The following is a 13,055-nucleotide window of genomic DNA, read 5'->3' as shown; positions in this document are numbered from 1 at the left end:
TACGGCATAAGACCAGCGCTGGCAAAACCCTCCTGGATGTTTTTTTCTGTGATTGAAGCAAAAAACGCCTCTCTAAACGCACAGAGAAATTCCACCTTGCTGATATGTGTGATGTTCATCCGTATCAACTACTCAATTTCGCAGCTATACGCCTTCTTCAACGGCCTAAAACAATCTACATCTAATGGCTGAAGTAGGTGTGAAGAGTGCGGAGGTATACAGAGTATAATAATGTTGTGCTCTTGGCAGTAGTTCTCGAATTCTTCGGAGTGGTGGCTATCGTGGCCGTCAAGGATCAGCAGCCGATATTTGCCTTTCATACGAGATGCTATATGCAAATTAAAGTGCCGAATCCAATCTATGCCTTTTTCATTGGTAGTCCAACCATTGTCAGTTGTTGCAATACGCTAGGTAGCCGGAAGGTTGTACTCTTGATACTAATTGGCAAGGTGATATTGCCTAGCTAAGATGATGAATGGTGAGATGGCCCAGCCTAAGACATTAACTCCTTGGATAATTGTAGTCCGCTTTCGATTGCCAGGCTAGGCTTGTTTAGCCCTGCCACAGCCATCTGAGGTAGTTACTACTATAGTGGAGGTAATAATGCCCATCATAAAGCCAGTCTCGTCGAAATTATACGTATCTTCATCAAGGATACCGTACTTGGCCTTAGTGTTATATATAAGGGCAAACCACTCGCGAATAATCTTTGGATCTTTGCATTTGGCCCTCTAGTAGTCGTATTTACACGATAAACGCGTTTGGAGCTCTGGTTGACGTTTGACAAAGTTGTGAGCCCAGAGTTTTCCGACAGGGGGCGCGTCGCGTTCGCGTAGTAGTCGGTTGGCCATATCTTCTGTTAGATAAAACGCAGGTTTAGCATTCTACGACCAACAATCGTGGAGCTCCTCACCTTTTGGGTGTTTGGTATGGTTGGTAGTTTGCGACATCTTCAACGTAACAAAGCCGAGGGTTGAATGCACGTGTATATAGCTCGGTTATGTACTGAACAATCGTATTCTCTTCCAAATCGGTCAGTTTACATGAGTTGGCTGGAATATTGCGTCGTGCAGGCTGGCTGGCGCGTTGGTCACGGAGGGTATTATAAGGAATAGAATAGATCTGTGCTGCAGTAGAAAGACGAAGTTTTAGGTTTTTTCTAAGAGCGTCAAGGGCTAGGATTTCCCGTGCTTCATTCGAAGGCGATGTCATAGTTTGTGGTGGAGGAAAACGTTGTGGAAGGTAGAGAGGATGGGGTGGTGGAAAAAATTACGGCTCGCTTATATTTACGGCTCGCTTATAAAATACGTTAAGCAAAATAAAGTATATACACTTAAAAATAACTTATAGCAGCTTATACTTCCTACTAGCCGAGTAGCAGAGATAGCAAATACCGTTATCTACTTTATTGTAGCATACCTCAGAGGAGTAGCTAGATAAGGCCGAGAGTATATAGCTAAGGTAAGTCTCGCTATAGCACTCACTATATATATTGTCAGTGCTAAAAACTGCTATTAGTCTTATTCTAAAGCTTGAGAGAATATGAGAATAACTTATTTAGATATGAGAGAGTCGATATCGTCCTTTCAAACCTTATTCTTAGGGGTCTAGAGTAGCAGTAGTAGTAATAGAGACTTATACTTTTAAGTACAAGTAGTATATATCTTTACGAAGGCAGTGGTAAAGGTGGAACTCTTCTTGAGAGGTATAGTAATAGTATTATTGTTATTATTTAAGAGCATTGCAATCGTAAGTTCAGAAGCTCTTGATTTATAATAGGGTATAGGGCAATGCTAATCGTATAGAAGATTTATAACGCTAAACCCTGTAATTGATCTATGTGAGAACTGGCTAGGTAGGGTCAGCGTAGGTACAGGACGGAAGCCCCGAAGCCGTAGCGCCGATGGGGTCACAAAAAGCAACAATAACACTAGGCTAGAAGGACGTGGATATCGCGTCAAAGGAGCATCAAAGAAGTATATAAGCAAGGATGATAATAGGGCAGCAAGCAGGGTAAGTGAGCCCAGACACTGTTGTTGTAGAGTATAAAGAGGGGGGTAGAAGTGTAACGAGAGTCTCCAGACGAAGGTCAGGAGGATGTGAGGACCGGCTGAGCGGGGCCAGCGTGAGGTGCGGTCCGGAAGCCTCGGAGCCGCAGCGTAAGCGAGCCTCAGAAGCAACAACGGTACTAAGCTGGAATGGCATAAATAGCGCGTCAGATGAGCGTCGAAGGAGCGCACCAGCAAGGAGGACGACAAAGCAGCAGAGCGGGGAAGTAAGCCCTAGCGATACGGTCACGGGCATAAGAAGGAGGGCGGGAGACAGAGCTTAGGGGAGAGGCAGAGTTCAATGAGACCACCACTCAACCCCTAACGAGCACTCTGCTCCTACGTTGCGCGTGCACTGCTTGTACCCAGATACTCTGGTCTTACTACCCTTGGATCCTTGATCCTCACACGTTGAACTCTTTGCCTTCCGGGTGACTAGACCGTCCGGGACGAGCATGGTACCAAGGCGTCAACGCGCTACTCTTAATCAGCTTGCAAGCGAAACAGAAGGTTCGTTCACGTTAAATAGCTAGCCTTCCAGCAGCGCTCAACTCCCTGATATCCCTGAGATTCCCGACGCTCAAGTCCTTAATCCCCTTAGTATGACCCAAGGACGCCTGCCTGCAGACGATCCGCTCGCTAGCCGCTCCCCCGCAGTACAGCCGGGTACGCCGCTGCCTGAGCGCTAGCAGCGACTGCTAGAGGAGGAGCAACGACTTGACGAGGAGATCGCTATCGCTCGAAGACAGGTAACGCTACGCCGTAAGAGAGCTGAGCTAGAGCTGCTCCTCCGAGACCAACCTGTCCCGGAGCCCGAACCTCTATCTTACCCAACGGTATATCCTTCCCGGGAGGCTCTCTTGACCCCCCCTAACCCCACTCTTGCGAGCCCTATAGGCGTAACGCCCCAGCAGCTCGGAGCAGTTGCATTAGGAGGAGTGACTTAGAAGACCCCGGCGCTTATCCATCCTACATATAATGGGTCCAGCGCGACTACCCTTTGCAATTTCCTCTTCGACTGCAAGGCGAACTTCGCCCTTATCGGCAACGTTCCAAGCAGCAACCGCGTTATATATGCGGTGAGCTGCCTCCGCAGGATCCCAAAGAACGCTTGGGTCAACTATATCAGTAAGAGGGAAAATGACCCTGCCTTCGACTTCACCCTAGTTACGTAGGAAGAACTTATCGAATTCCTTCGCAGCCAGCTCTCGGACCCGGAGACGCATGCCCTTTCTACAGCTACATAGCTTGATAACCTGCGTCAGCGCGACGACAAAACGGTTACGGAATTCGTAGATCGATATACGACTATCACTACTAACCTCCTCTACCAGATGGAAGAAAGTCAACAGATAATCGGCCTCCTCCCGAAGTTCTGTAGGGAGATTCGCCTAGCAATCACCTACCACAGTACCTTGCCAGCCATATACCAGCAGCTGGTAAGTACCGCTCGGCGGATCGAAGACAGTTAGCGAATAGAAGGAACGTCGGGCTACCGCTCCCGGCCACGACCCCCTACCGCCCTCGAGCTAGGCAATAGGAGCGCTCAAGCCCCGCCAACGCGACTAGGGCACAACGTTATCTGCTATAACTACGGAAAGGAGGGCCATATCGCCAGGAATTGTCTATCGGGGCCGTCCAACCCCCCAGTACCGGAGAGGGCGGATAAGCAGCAACAACGCTACTATACCTATAACCAGCCCGGGCACTACTCGACCAATTACCCCCAAGCGGTCTACAGACGATGCGACTAGGCAGGCCATACAGCGTTCCGATGCCCTAACGACACCCTTATCAGCAATAGCAACCAGACCCCTCTATGAGAACGCGCTAGGGCCGCAGCGGCGGAGCGATAGGACAACGCGGGAGGCACCTCTCGTCGTATAGAATCCGATATTATAGTCAGATTACAGGGGAGTTGGAAGAAGGTACCTGCAATACTCGACTCGGGAGCGGATTACAATCTAATCAGCTATAGCTACCTTGCTAAACACTCCCTCCTCGAACACTTCGAGCCGTCTATAGGGCTTGCTGGCATCGGAAATAAACCTATACGAACTTATAGAGTATATCCTCTCTATATGCGTGCCACCGACTGCAAAGGCAGAACTCAGACGTACCTTCTGCGCCTTATAGTCGCAGATATCGAGCCCTTTGTCGTCATTCTCGGCCAGCCTTGGCTCGAGATAGCCAACCCCGATATCGACTTCCGAAGCAAGACATAGACGTACCCGCCTAAGGCACTACGAGTGGGCTTATACGTTGAGCCCAAGCAACTGTGGGCGGGATCTATATTCGCCCTCGCAGCTGTTGTCCCCTCTAGCGAGGACCCCGCCAACGTAACGTACGAGCTAGAGCAGCCGCAGCTCCCCGAGGCTTACCGGGTATACGAGAAGCTGTTCCACAAGTCTGGGATTTTGCCTTTCCCCCAGACAACGACGAAGCATCGTATCGAACTCATGGACGGCGCGCAGCCACCCTAGGGGCCGATTTACCTACTGGGGGCAATAGAGCTCGAGACCCTATACGAATGGCTTAGGGCCGCTACAGAGAAGGGCTGGATACAACCCTCAACAAGCCCTATAGGCGCCCCTATCCTATTCGTCCTAAAGAAGGGAGGCGAATTACACCTTATTGTTGACTACCGAGGACTAAATGCAGTAATACGTAAGAACTACGTACCTATCCCGCTGATTGGAGAGATCCTTAACCGCCTGTCATCGGCTAAGATCTATACCAAGATCGACTTGAAGGATGCGTACTATCGTATCAGGCTCAGCGAGGGCGACGAGTAGAAGACTGCCTTTCGTATACGATACAGCTACTACGAGTTCCGTATGATGCCGATGGGGTTAGCCAACGCCCTAGTGACCTTCCAGACGTATATCAACCAAGTGTTATCTAGACTGGTGGACGTCACGTACATCGTCTATTTAGACGATATCCTAATCTATAGCGACGACGAAGTAGCGTATAAGCAGTATGTGAAAGAAGTCCTCGATCGATTGGAAAACGCCGACCTCTACGCTAATCTCAAGAAGTGCCAATTCTATACTACTGAAGTCGAGTTCCTAGGGTATATAATCTCACCCGAAGGGATCGCTATAGAGCCGTCCCGCATCGAGTCCGTTATACAGTAGCCGCTCCTCTATAGCGTACACGATATCCAGGTCTTTTTAGGATTTATAGGGTTCTACCGTCGTTTCATTAGAAACTATTCGAAGATCTGTACCCCCCTAACAGACCTCCTATACAGCGACCGGAAACGCCTATTCGTGCTCACGGAGGAGGCGGCCGAAGTATTCGAGCTACTAAGAAGCAAATTCAGCGAGGCCCCTATCTTCAAGCATTTCGATCCCTCCCTGCCTATCTGTGTAGAGACAGATGCCTCGAAGTACGCGATTGGAGCTATGCTCTTGTAGCTTTACGAGGATCGGTGGCATCCGGTCGCCTTTAGGTCAAGGAAGCTTATGCCTGAAGAGACGTACTACAATACCGGAGATAGGGAGTTGCTTGTACTCGTCGACGCCTTCCGTACCTGGTCTCAGTACCTCCTCTATACCCAAGTCCCGATTATAGTCTTAACAGACTATCTTAACCTGGAGTACTGGAAGACCAAGAAGAGGCCGAGCTAGCGATAGCTACGTTGGAGCGACGACTTAGCTGTATTTAACTTCGTTATTAAGTACTGCCCTGGTATTCAGAACCCCGCTGACGGTCTCTTATGTAGGCCAGACTATATAGAAGAGGAAGAAGCGGACGAAAATGCTGAGAACCTGCTACTTCAACTCCTATAGGACAGAGTCGAACGAGGGCAATAAGAGAACCCCGGCCCTTACCCTATTGTCGCGGCAGTCCGAGGACTGCTTCGACTGTGCCCTAAAGCTGCGTTGCCGCTGTGTATGAGGATAGCTGAAGACGAAGAAGCTATTAAAGAAGAAAAAGAAGAGTTTGAGAGGTTGCTGCTGAGCTAAGAAGGCCAGAGCGATATAGTCGTCCAAAAGGTCTGGAACTGCGGCGAGAAGCGCGGCTGTAGCTCTATAGATGAAGACGAGGGCGTTGTATCTAATGTTTATAAGTAGATACGTATCGTTAACGCTAGCCCCCCCGAGGGACCGTATTGTAGTTATTATGCTGCATTCGGCGTCGGGGGCCTCTGCTGTCGTATAGGGAATGACTCTTACGATGAGGCTGCGCCTGATCACCGTACGCCTATCGTAGGCGCCTCTAGTGCTAAAAACGGAGATCACGGGACCTAGGCGAAAGGAGGGTGGCTCTCTTTAGAAGAGTTGTTGCTTGAAGAGCAACAGAAGGATCAATAGCTTTAGTCGGACGCTCGGAGGAAGCAGTGTAGCAGCAGTGAAGGCTCGTAGAGAAAAGGAGAGGACGGGCTCGTCTGTTACCAAGGCAGAGTATATATTCCCCCCTCCCTTAGGCACGAGCTGATTGAGAGCTATTATAACGTACCAACTGCAGGCTATAGAGGCTTTAGGAAGACGCAGGAGCGCCTAGGGCGCAACTACTTTTGGCCGTCCATGAGAGAGGACGTAGTAGCGCACGTTAACGGCAACTGTGTGACCTACCAACGTACGAAGCCGCATATACACCGCCCTTACGGCTTGCTTATAGCGCTGCCGGTACCCGACGGACTGTGGTAGACGATTATAATAGACTTTATTACAGGCCTACCAACCTCGATTGACCCTCGGATAGGCAAGGCGTGCAACGCTGCCCTGGTCGTGGTAGATAAGTTTACGAAGTACGCTCTCTATATCGCAACAACTATAACGCTTATAGCAAGTGCTTTTGCAGAACTGTTCTTCGACCACGTCTACCGGCCCTTCGGACTTCCCTAGTCTATCGTATCCGACAGGGGCAGCCTGTTTATAAGCTCCTTCTAGAAGACCTTGTACGAACTCTTGGGTATCAAGCGGCGCCTGAGCACCGCATATCACCCGCAGACTAATAGGCAGACGGAGTGCCAGAACCAAGTACTCGAGCACTACTTACGCGCGTTCTGTAGCTACGATCAAGCGGATTAGGTGCATTATCTACGCCTAGCGGAGCACGCCTACAACAGTTCCTACTATACGGTGATACGGTCAACCCCGGCCTTCCTTCTCTATAGGTTCCACCCTCGAGATCCCCCGGACCCCACAGCAATTTCTAAGAGCGCCGTCCCCGCTGCGGATAAGCGAGCGAAACGCCTGTTAGCGAGCTGTAGGAAGATCTACGATATCCTCGTTACTACCAACAAGAACTACGAGAAGTAGTATAATCGTAAGCGGGAAGATAAGGCGTTCGAGGTTGGCCAATAGGTCTGGCTCTCAACGAAGTACCTTAAGCAGCGGCGCCCGAGCAGTAAACTCGCGGATAAGTATCTAGGGCCCTTCAAGATCCTCAAGATTGTTGGCGACAGGAAGATGGCGTACGAACTGGACCTGCTACAGCGTTACCGCATCTATCGAGTCTTCCCAATTACCCTGCTCGAACTATTCAAGGGCAATGAGGAACAAGCTCGAGAGCAGCGCGAAAGAGTCGACGTCGAGCTAGAGAAGCAGTATTACGAGGTAGAAGCCATCATCGACTATAGGGGCCTAGCGAGGAACAGGTAATTCCTAATCAAATGGAAAGGGTATCCGCCTAAGGATAATACCTAGGAACCTAGAGAGCACCTAGATAATGGACCACTGTTGAGGGCGTACGAGGTAGAACTAGCAAAGGTATAGAGGCGACGCAGGGTATAAGCATATAAGGGTATACTAGGGTAAGGGAAAAAGCTTCGATTTATCTAAAGGGCATTAAAAAACCTACGAAAAGCTGTATATTAGTAGCGCTCCAACTACTCCTCCTTACTCTCAACCTCAACATCCTCCTCCTCTATAGGGGCAAGATGATTAGCGATATACGAAAGTAGCTCCTCTATATCGCCTAAATGTTTCTAGATGTTGGTTAGAACCGCGATCTGCGCTTCCAGTAGCAGAGGGAGCTCAGGAGCAGCGTCCGAGGACACGGGCGAGCGACTAGTACTACCAAGAGAGGCGAGTAACAGGCCCTCAGCAACCCCACTAAAGCGGCGGAGACGTAGTGTACGACCAACGCACTTAGCGCTGGCACAGTAGGCGGCGAGATCGGAGGAACGGGGTACGGGAGTAGCGAAATCCTTAAATATATACAGGACGGCATTGCCAGCCTCCTAGACCTCGATCGCGAGAGCATCAGTCTAGACAGGAAAGCACTATTAGCACAGGGAATATACAGTAAGAAAGCAGAAGGGAGAACTTACAGACTTACTAGGCTTAGGGAACTCCATACGATCGAAGGTCTCTACGAAGCGAACTACAGTAGTTAGAGTATTAGGAGGAACCTAGAAGGATCAGACGCTGCTACTAAACGCTATAGGAGTAGTGCAAGCTAAGGAGGGAGGACCTACCGGCAGGCACATATGATTGTAGGACGCGTAGCGGGAGTAGCGGGCACCGGAGTTCCTCTGATTCTTATAACTAGCAGAGGGACCCTTCTTCAGTATACAGCGGAGGCACGTATAGTAGCTGTATACAATCAATAGGGAGCTAGCAGCAAGAGGAAGGATATTTACAGGATAATGCAGCAAGCGCCTTCGATAAACTTGTTATAAGCCTTAGGGGTACTAGTAGCGACCGGAGAGGACAGGAGAGTATTGTCTTCGACCTAAGGGAGCAGGTCAGGAGCAGCGAGAGCGTAGAAAAGGAGGATCCAACCTACTAGGGAACCAGGGGACGCCGGGGCGACCTTGGACTTCTTAGAAGAGCCAGGAGGCTCTTCATCATCTTCGGCCTAAGATAAGGTCAGCACGCGTAAACCCCCCTGCAGCAGCAGCGAGGGCGCTATATACAGGGCGTTTGTCCGATATAGCGGACCAAGCGGAAGGGGCGTAGAGAGCGGAGCGAGAGCAGCAGAGCGAGAGCAGTATAGCGAGAGCAGTGACGGCCACTATAACCTACTAACAAGTCAGCAGACCAGCCTACAAGTATGCAGTATAAGCGACAAAGGAGCGTAGCAGGTGCAGGTAAGAAGGAAGGAGACAGAGGAGCAGGAAGGGCGTAACCTATAAGTACAAGACTGTGAAGAAGAAAAGAGGAAAGGAATTAGTAGGCAGGAAGGCCTATTTATATCTAAAGCCAGGGCTGGGCCCACTTTTCCTAGGACGAAGTAAAATTCGGTGCAAAAAGGATAGCAAGATGGTAGATCGAGGATGACTACTAGGAGCCTGGACAGAGCTGCCTCTACGCTACGACCATATAACCCAAGCATAACCCTTTTGCATTACCAACTCCGACTTCCTTCCTTTAGCAAATTCCCTTTCCCCTACCTCTGAGTCATTGACATTGTGTATACACTATTGTTAAGCCCAGTAGGAGGGCAATATTAGGTAATTCTATTAACTACCGTGCGACTCGACGCGGCGATCCCGACGTGCCTGCGCCCACAACCTGCAGCGTTAGTACACCTATAAATTCCAAGGACTGTAAGCGCCTATACGACTAGCAGGTATAAGAGTTGGGGAAAATGTAGCAATATAGGCGACCCTTCGGTTATCGGCGCCTTAGGCACTATGCGGGAGGGGCAACTATGCAGCTCGCGCATACAGCTAAGGTGGCCGGAATTCGGGCGGGGACCGCTCATAGGAGCATATAGCCCGGGCGGCTCCTGAGGGCAGGAGCCCGGAAGGAGGGAGGCTCTGTGAGGACTGGCTGAGCGGGGCCAGTGTGAGGCGCGGTCCGGAAGCCTCGGAGCCGCAGTGTAAGCGAGCCTTAGAAGTAACAACGGCACTAAGCTGGAATGGCATAAATAGCGCGTCAGATGAGCGTCGAAGGAGCGTACCAGTAAGGAGGACGACAAAGCAGTAGAGCGGGGAAGTAAGCCCTAGCGATACGGTCACGGGTATAAGAAGGAGGGCGGGAGATAGAGCTTAGGGGAGAGGCAGAGTTCAATGAGACCACCACTCAACCCCTAACGAGCACTCTGCTCCTACATTACGCATACACTGCTTGTACCCAGACACTCTGGTCTTACTACCCTTGGATCCTTGATCCTCACAGAGGACCCGCCGAATGATACTGGATGATGTCACGATACAGGATAGATAAGAACCCTGTGAGGGAACTCTCTTACACGGGGCACTTCTGATCCGCAAGGATCAGTCTCTATATAATTGATAGGAGGCTGTTCACCAAGATATCGCCCGCTGGTCCAGGTCTTTTCGGTATCAAGACATCGTAGTCTATCTCCCTCAACGTGTTCCTAGAACAACCCCTTTACAATTCTGATCCTTCTGTTCTACCGTTGGCCGAGATGGTACCTACAATAAGTACCTCCTATAAGCTGGGAGCAGAGTCGAGTCTAGGGGAAAACACCCCCCAATTACCCACAAATCCTATACGCCTTCATCGGTCGGAATTACCAGGATTTCGACCTCGTATATCTTCGTATACCCTTTCGGACTCCCGGGTTCCGCGTCAAGCTCCTCACTATGATAACCTATTAGAATCAACCCGTCTTCGGATACAGTAACTGGAAGCGCTAAAACAACTATAAGAATAAGAAGAGGGTTTGCTTCGGAAGCTAGGTATCTCACCAGGCGAATCCTTACCGAAACGCAGGCGATATCGTTCTCCTTCAGCAGGTTCTAGTGACCATGATAAGGACCGAAAGGCGATCAAGGTGAAGTATCTAATTCAGTTCCCTGACAACACTACCCATCGACGCCGTTTAGAATAGCTCTAAGATCTATAGCGAGTATTTATAGGAGACCCGAAACGGTTTAAAACGGGTATAAACCGGATCCTTTTCGCCTTAGATCAAATAGAAGAACGTCCTTGCAATCGATAGTACAGTCATTACAACAATCTTCCGACAGATATACGATAAGAGGCCGAAAACGACTGGAAAACGTTTGAAGATTGGATACTGAACTGTATTCGAGATTTTACAGATTAAGAATCTACTATTATAAAGCAGTTCAATGATACTAAGCAACGAGAAAACTAGTCTCCCTTAGACTTTTATCAGTACTTAGAATCCCTTGAAGCCTAATTTCCGAAGTAGGACGAAAAGGCTCGTACTTTCACCTTTTATATGAAGCTTTCGTCTGTAATTAGCAACTATATCGACTTATACATCTACAACAAGCTAGAGACTCGGAAAGAGATAGTCAAACTCGCCACTCAAATTTGGTATAGTTTCCAGTACCGAAAACCTTAGGAAGCCCCTAAGTATTTGTCCCGAAATCCTTCTTACTCTTCTCCTTCATCGCGTTCTTCTCTAACTTATAAATCGTTATTTTATCCTCGAAGAGCGTTATTATCCTGTTATTACTAACGAAACGTATAATCAACGACGCCTTATACGAAACCTGACGATCACCCTACATCAACCCCATCTTATTTCAATTAGCTGAACCCTATAGACAGTTAGGGAAACCCTTTGACTTGTTTTATTTATAGCAGTAACATCTATTTCGCTAACGACTGCCTATAAAAAGGAGTATCAGTGAACAAAGCTACTAGGTACCCCAGTCGCCGAGGTAGGGGATTGCGCCTAAATCGGCGGGGAAACGGCAGATACCGGCGGATATAAACCCCGATCACGTCGGTAAAGACGATATACTAGGGGTTCTAGTCAAAGAACGAATATACACTTCTATAACCTTATTGAACTATACCCCTTAATCCATTATAGTCGATCTCGATATTGGAATAGAGATTGATATTGTCAATCTGGAATTTATAAAGTAGAGGAAACTCCGATAGATCGGGATATAATTACCCTGTATTCGGTTTATAGACTATTATATTGTTGAAGCATTTAGTATTTATAAAGTTCCCTTAAAACTAACAGACTGCCAAGGAATTACCTAAAGAACATATATTTCTTATACCGCTATCAATTACCCCCTTGTTACAAACGATTCCCCTATTCTTCTTAGGATACTAAGTTTAATATCCTATAAGATCTTGTTATATCCAGAAGGGAATTTATAGTAGTTTATAACGGAATCGGAGTATATTCGGATTGAAAACCTGAAGAAATTCTTAAAAATATGTCGAGGAGAAGCTTGTATTTACTCCTTAATGCAGTATCTAGATATGCCGGAGGCGCTTTTTCCGGAGGAGGAAGAGGAGAATACCTCCCGAAAACCTAAAGACATCCCTCCTGAAATCTCAGACTTTACGGATATTATAAACTCTAGTAACGCAGATATTCTACCTTCTTTCAAAAGCACTGATTATACTATTGATCTACTCCCCAATACTGTTCCTCCTATTAGACTTCTTTACCCTCTATTACGATATAAACTTTTGATTTTAGAGGAATATCTACGCGAAAACCTAGCGAAAGGCCGTATTCGTTTATCCTAGAGTTCAGCTATAAGTCTTATCTTATTTATCCTAAAGAAAGATAGTACTCTATACTTATATATAGATTACTACGGACTCAACCGGATAACGGTTAAGAATCGGTACCCTTTACCGTTAATCTCAGAACTCTTGGACCGAGCATCTGGAGTAAAGTATTTCACGAAGTTGGACCTGAAAGAGGTATACTACCGGATTCGCATCCGAGAAGGAGACGAATAGAAGACGGCTTTCCGTACTCGATACAGTCTATTTAAGTATCTTGTTATACCTTTTAGCCTAACAAATGCTCCTACGACCTTCCAAAGTTATATTCAGACTGCTTTAAGCAGGCTACTGGACGATTGTTATATATGTTATTTGGATAATATTTTAATTTTCTCCCTAGACCGGGAAATCTATACAACTTACCTCCGACGAGTCCTGGATCGCCTGAGACAAGTGTAGTTATACTATAAGCCCAGTAAGTATTCATTTTATTAGGATAAGGTGGAATTTCTAGGTTATGTTTTAACTCCCGAAGGTATCGGTATGGATTCAGCACGAATTCAGACTATCTAAGATTAGCCTGAACCACAGTCCTATCGAGACATCTAAGTTTTCTTAGAAT

This window comes from Madurella fahalii, assembly GCF_045866475.1.
Source record: "Madurella fahalii IFM 68171 DNA, scaffold_5, whole genome shotgun sequence".
NCBI lineage: Eukaryota > Fungi > Ascomycota > Sordariomycetes > Sordariales > Madurella > Madurella fahalii.
The sequence above is the reverse complement of the archived record's forward strand: the minus strand, read 5'-3'. Positions refer to the sequence as shown.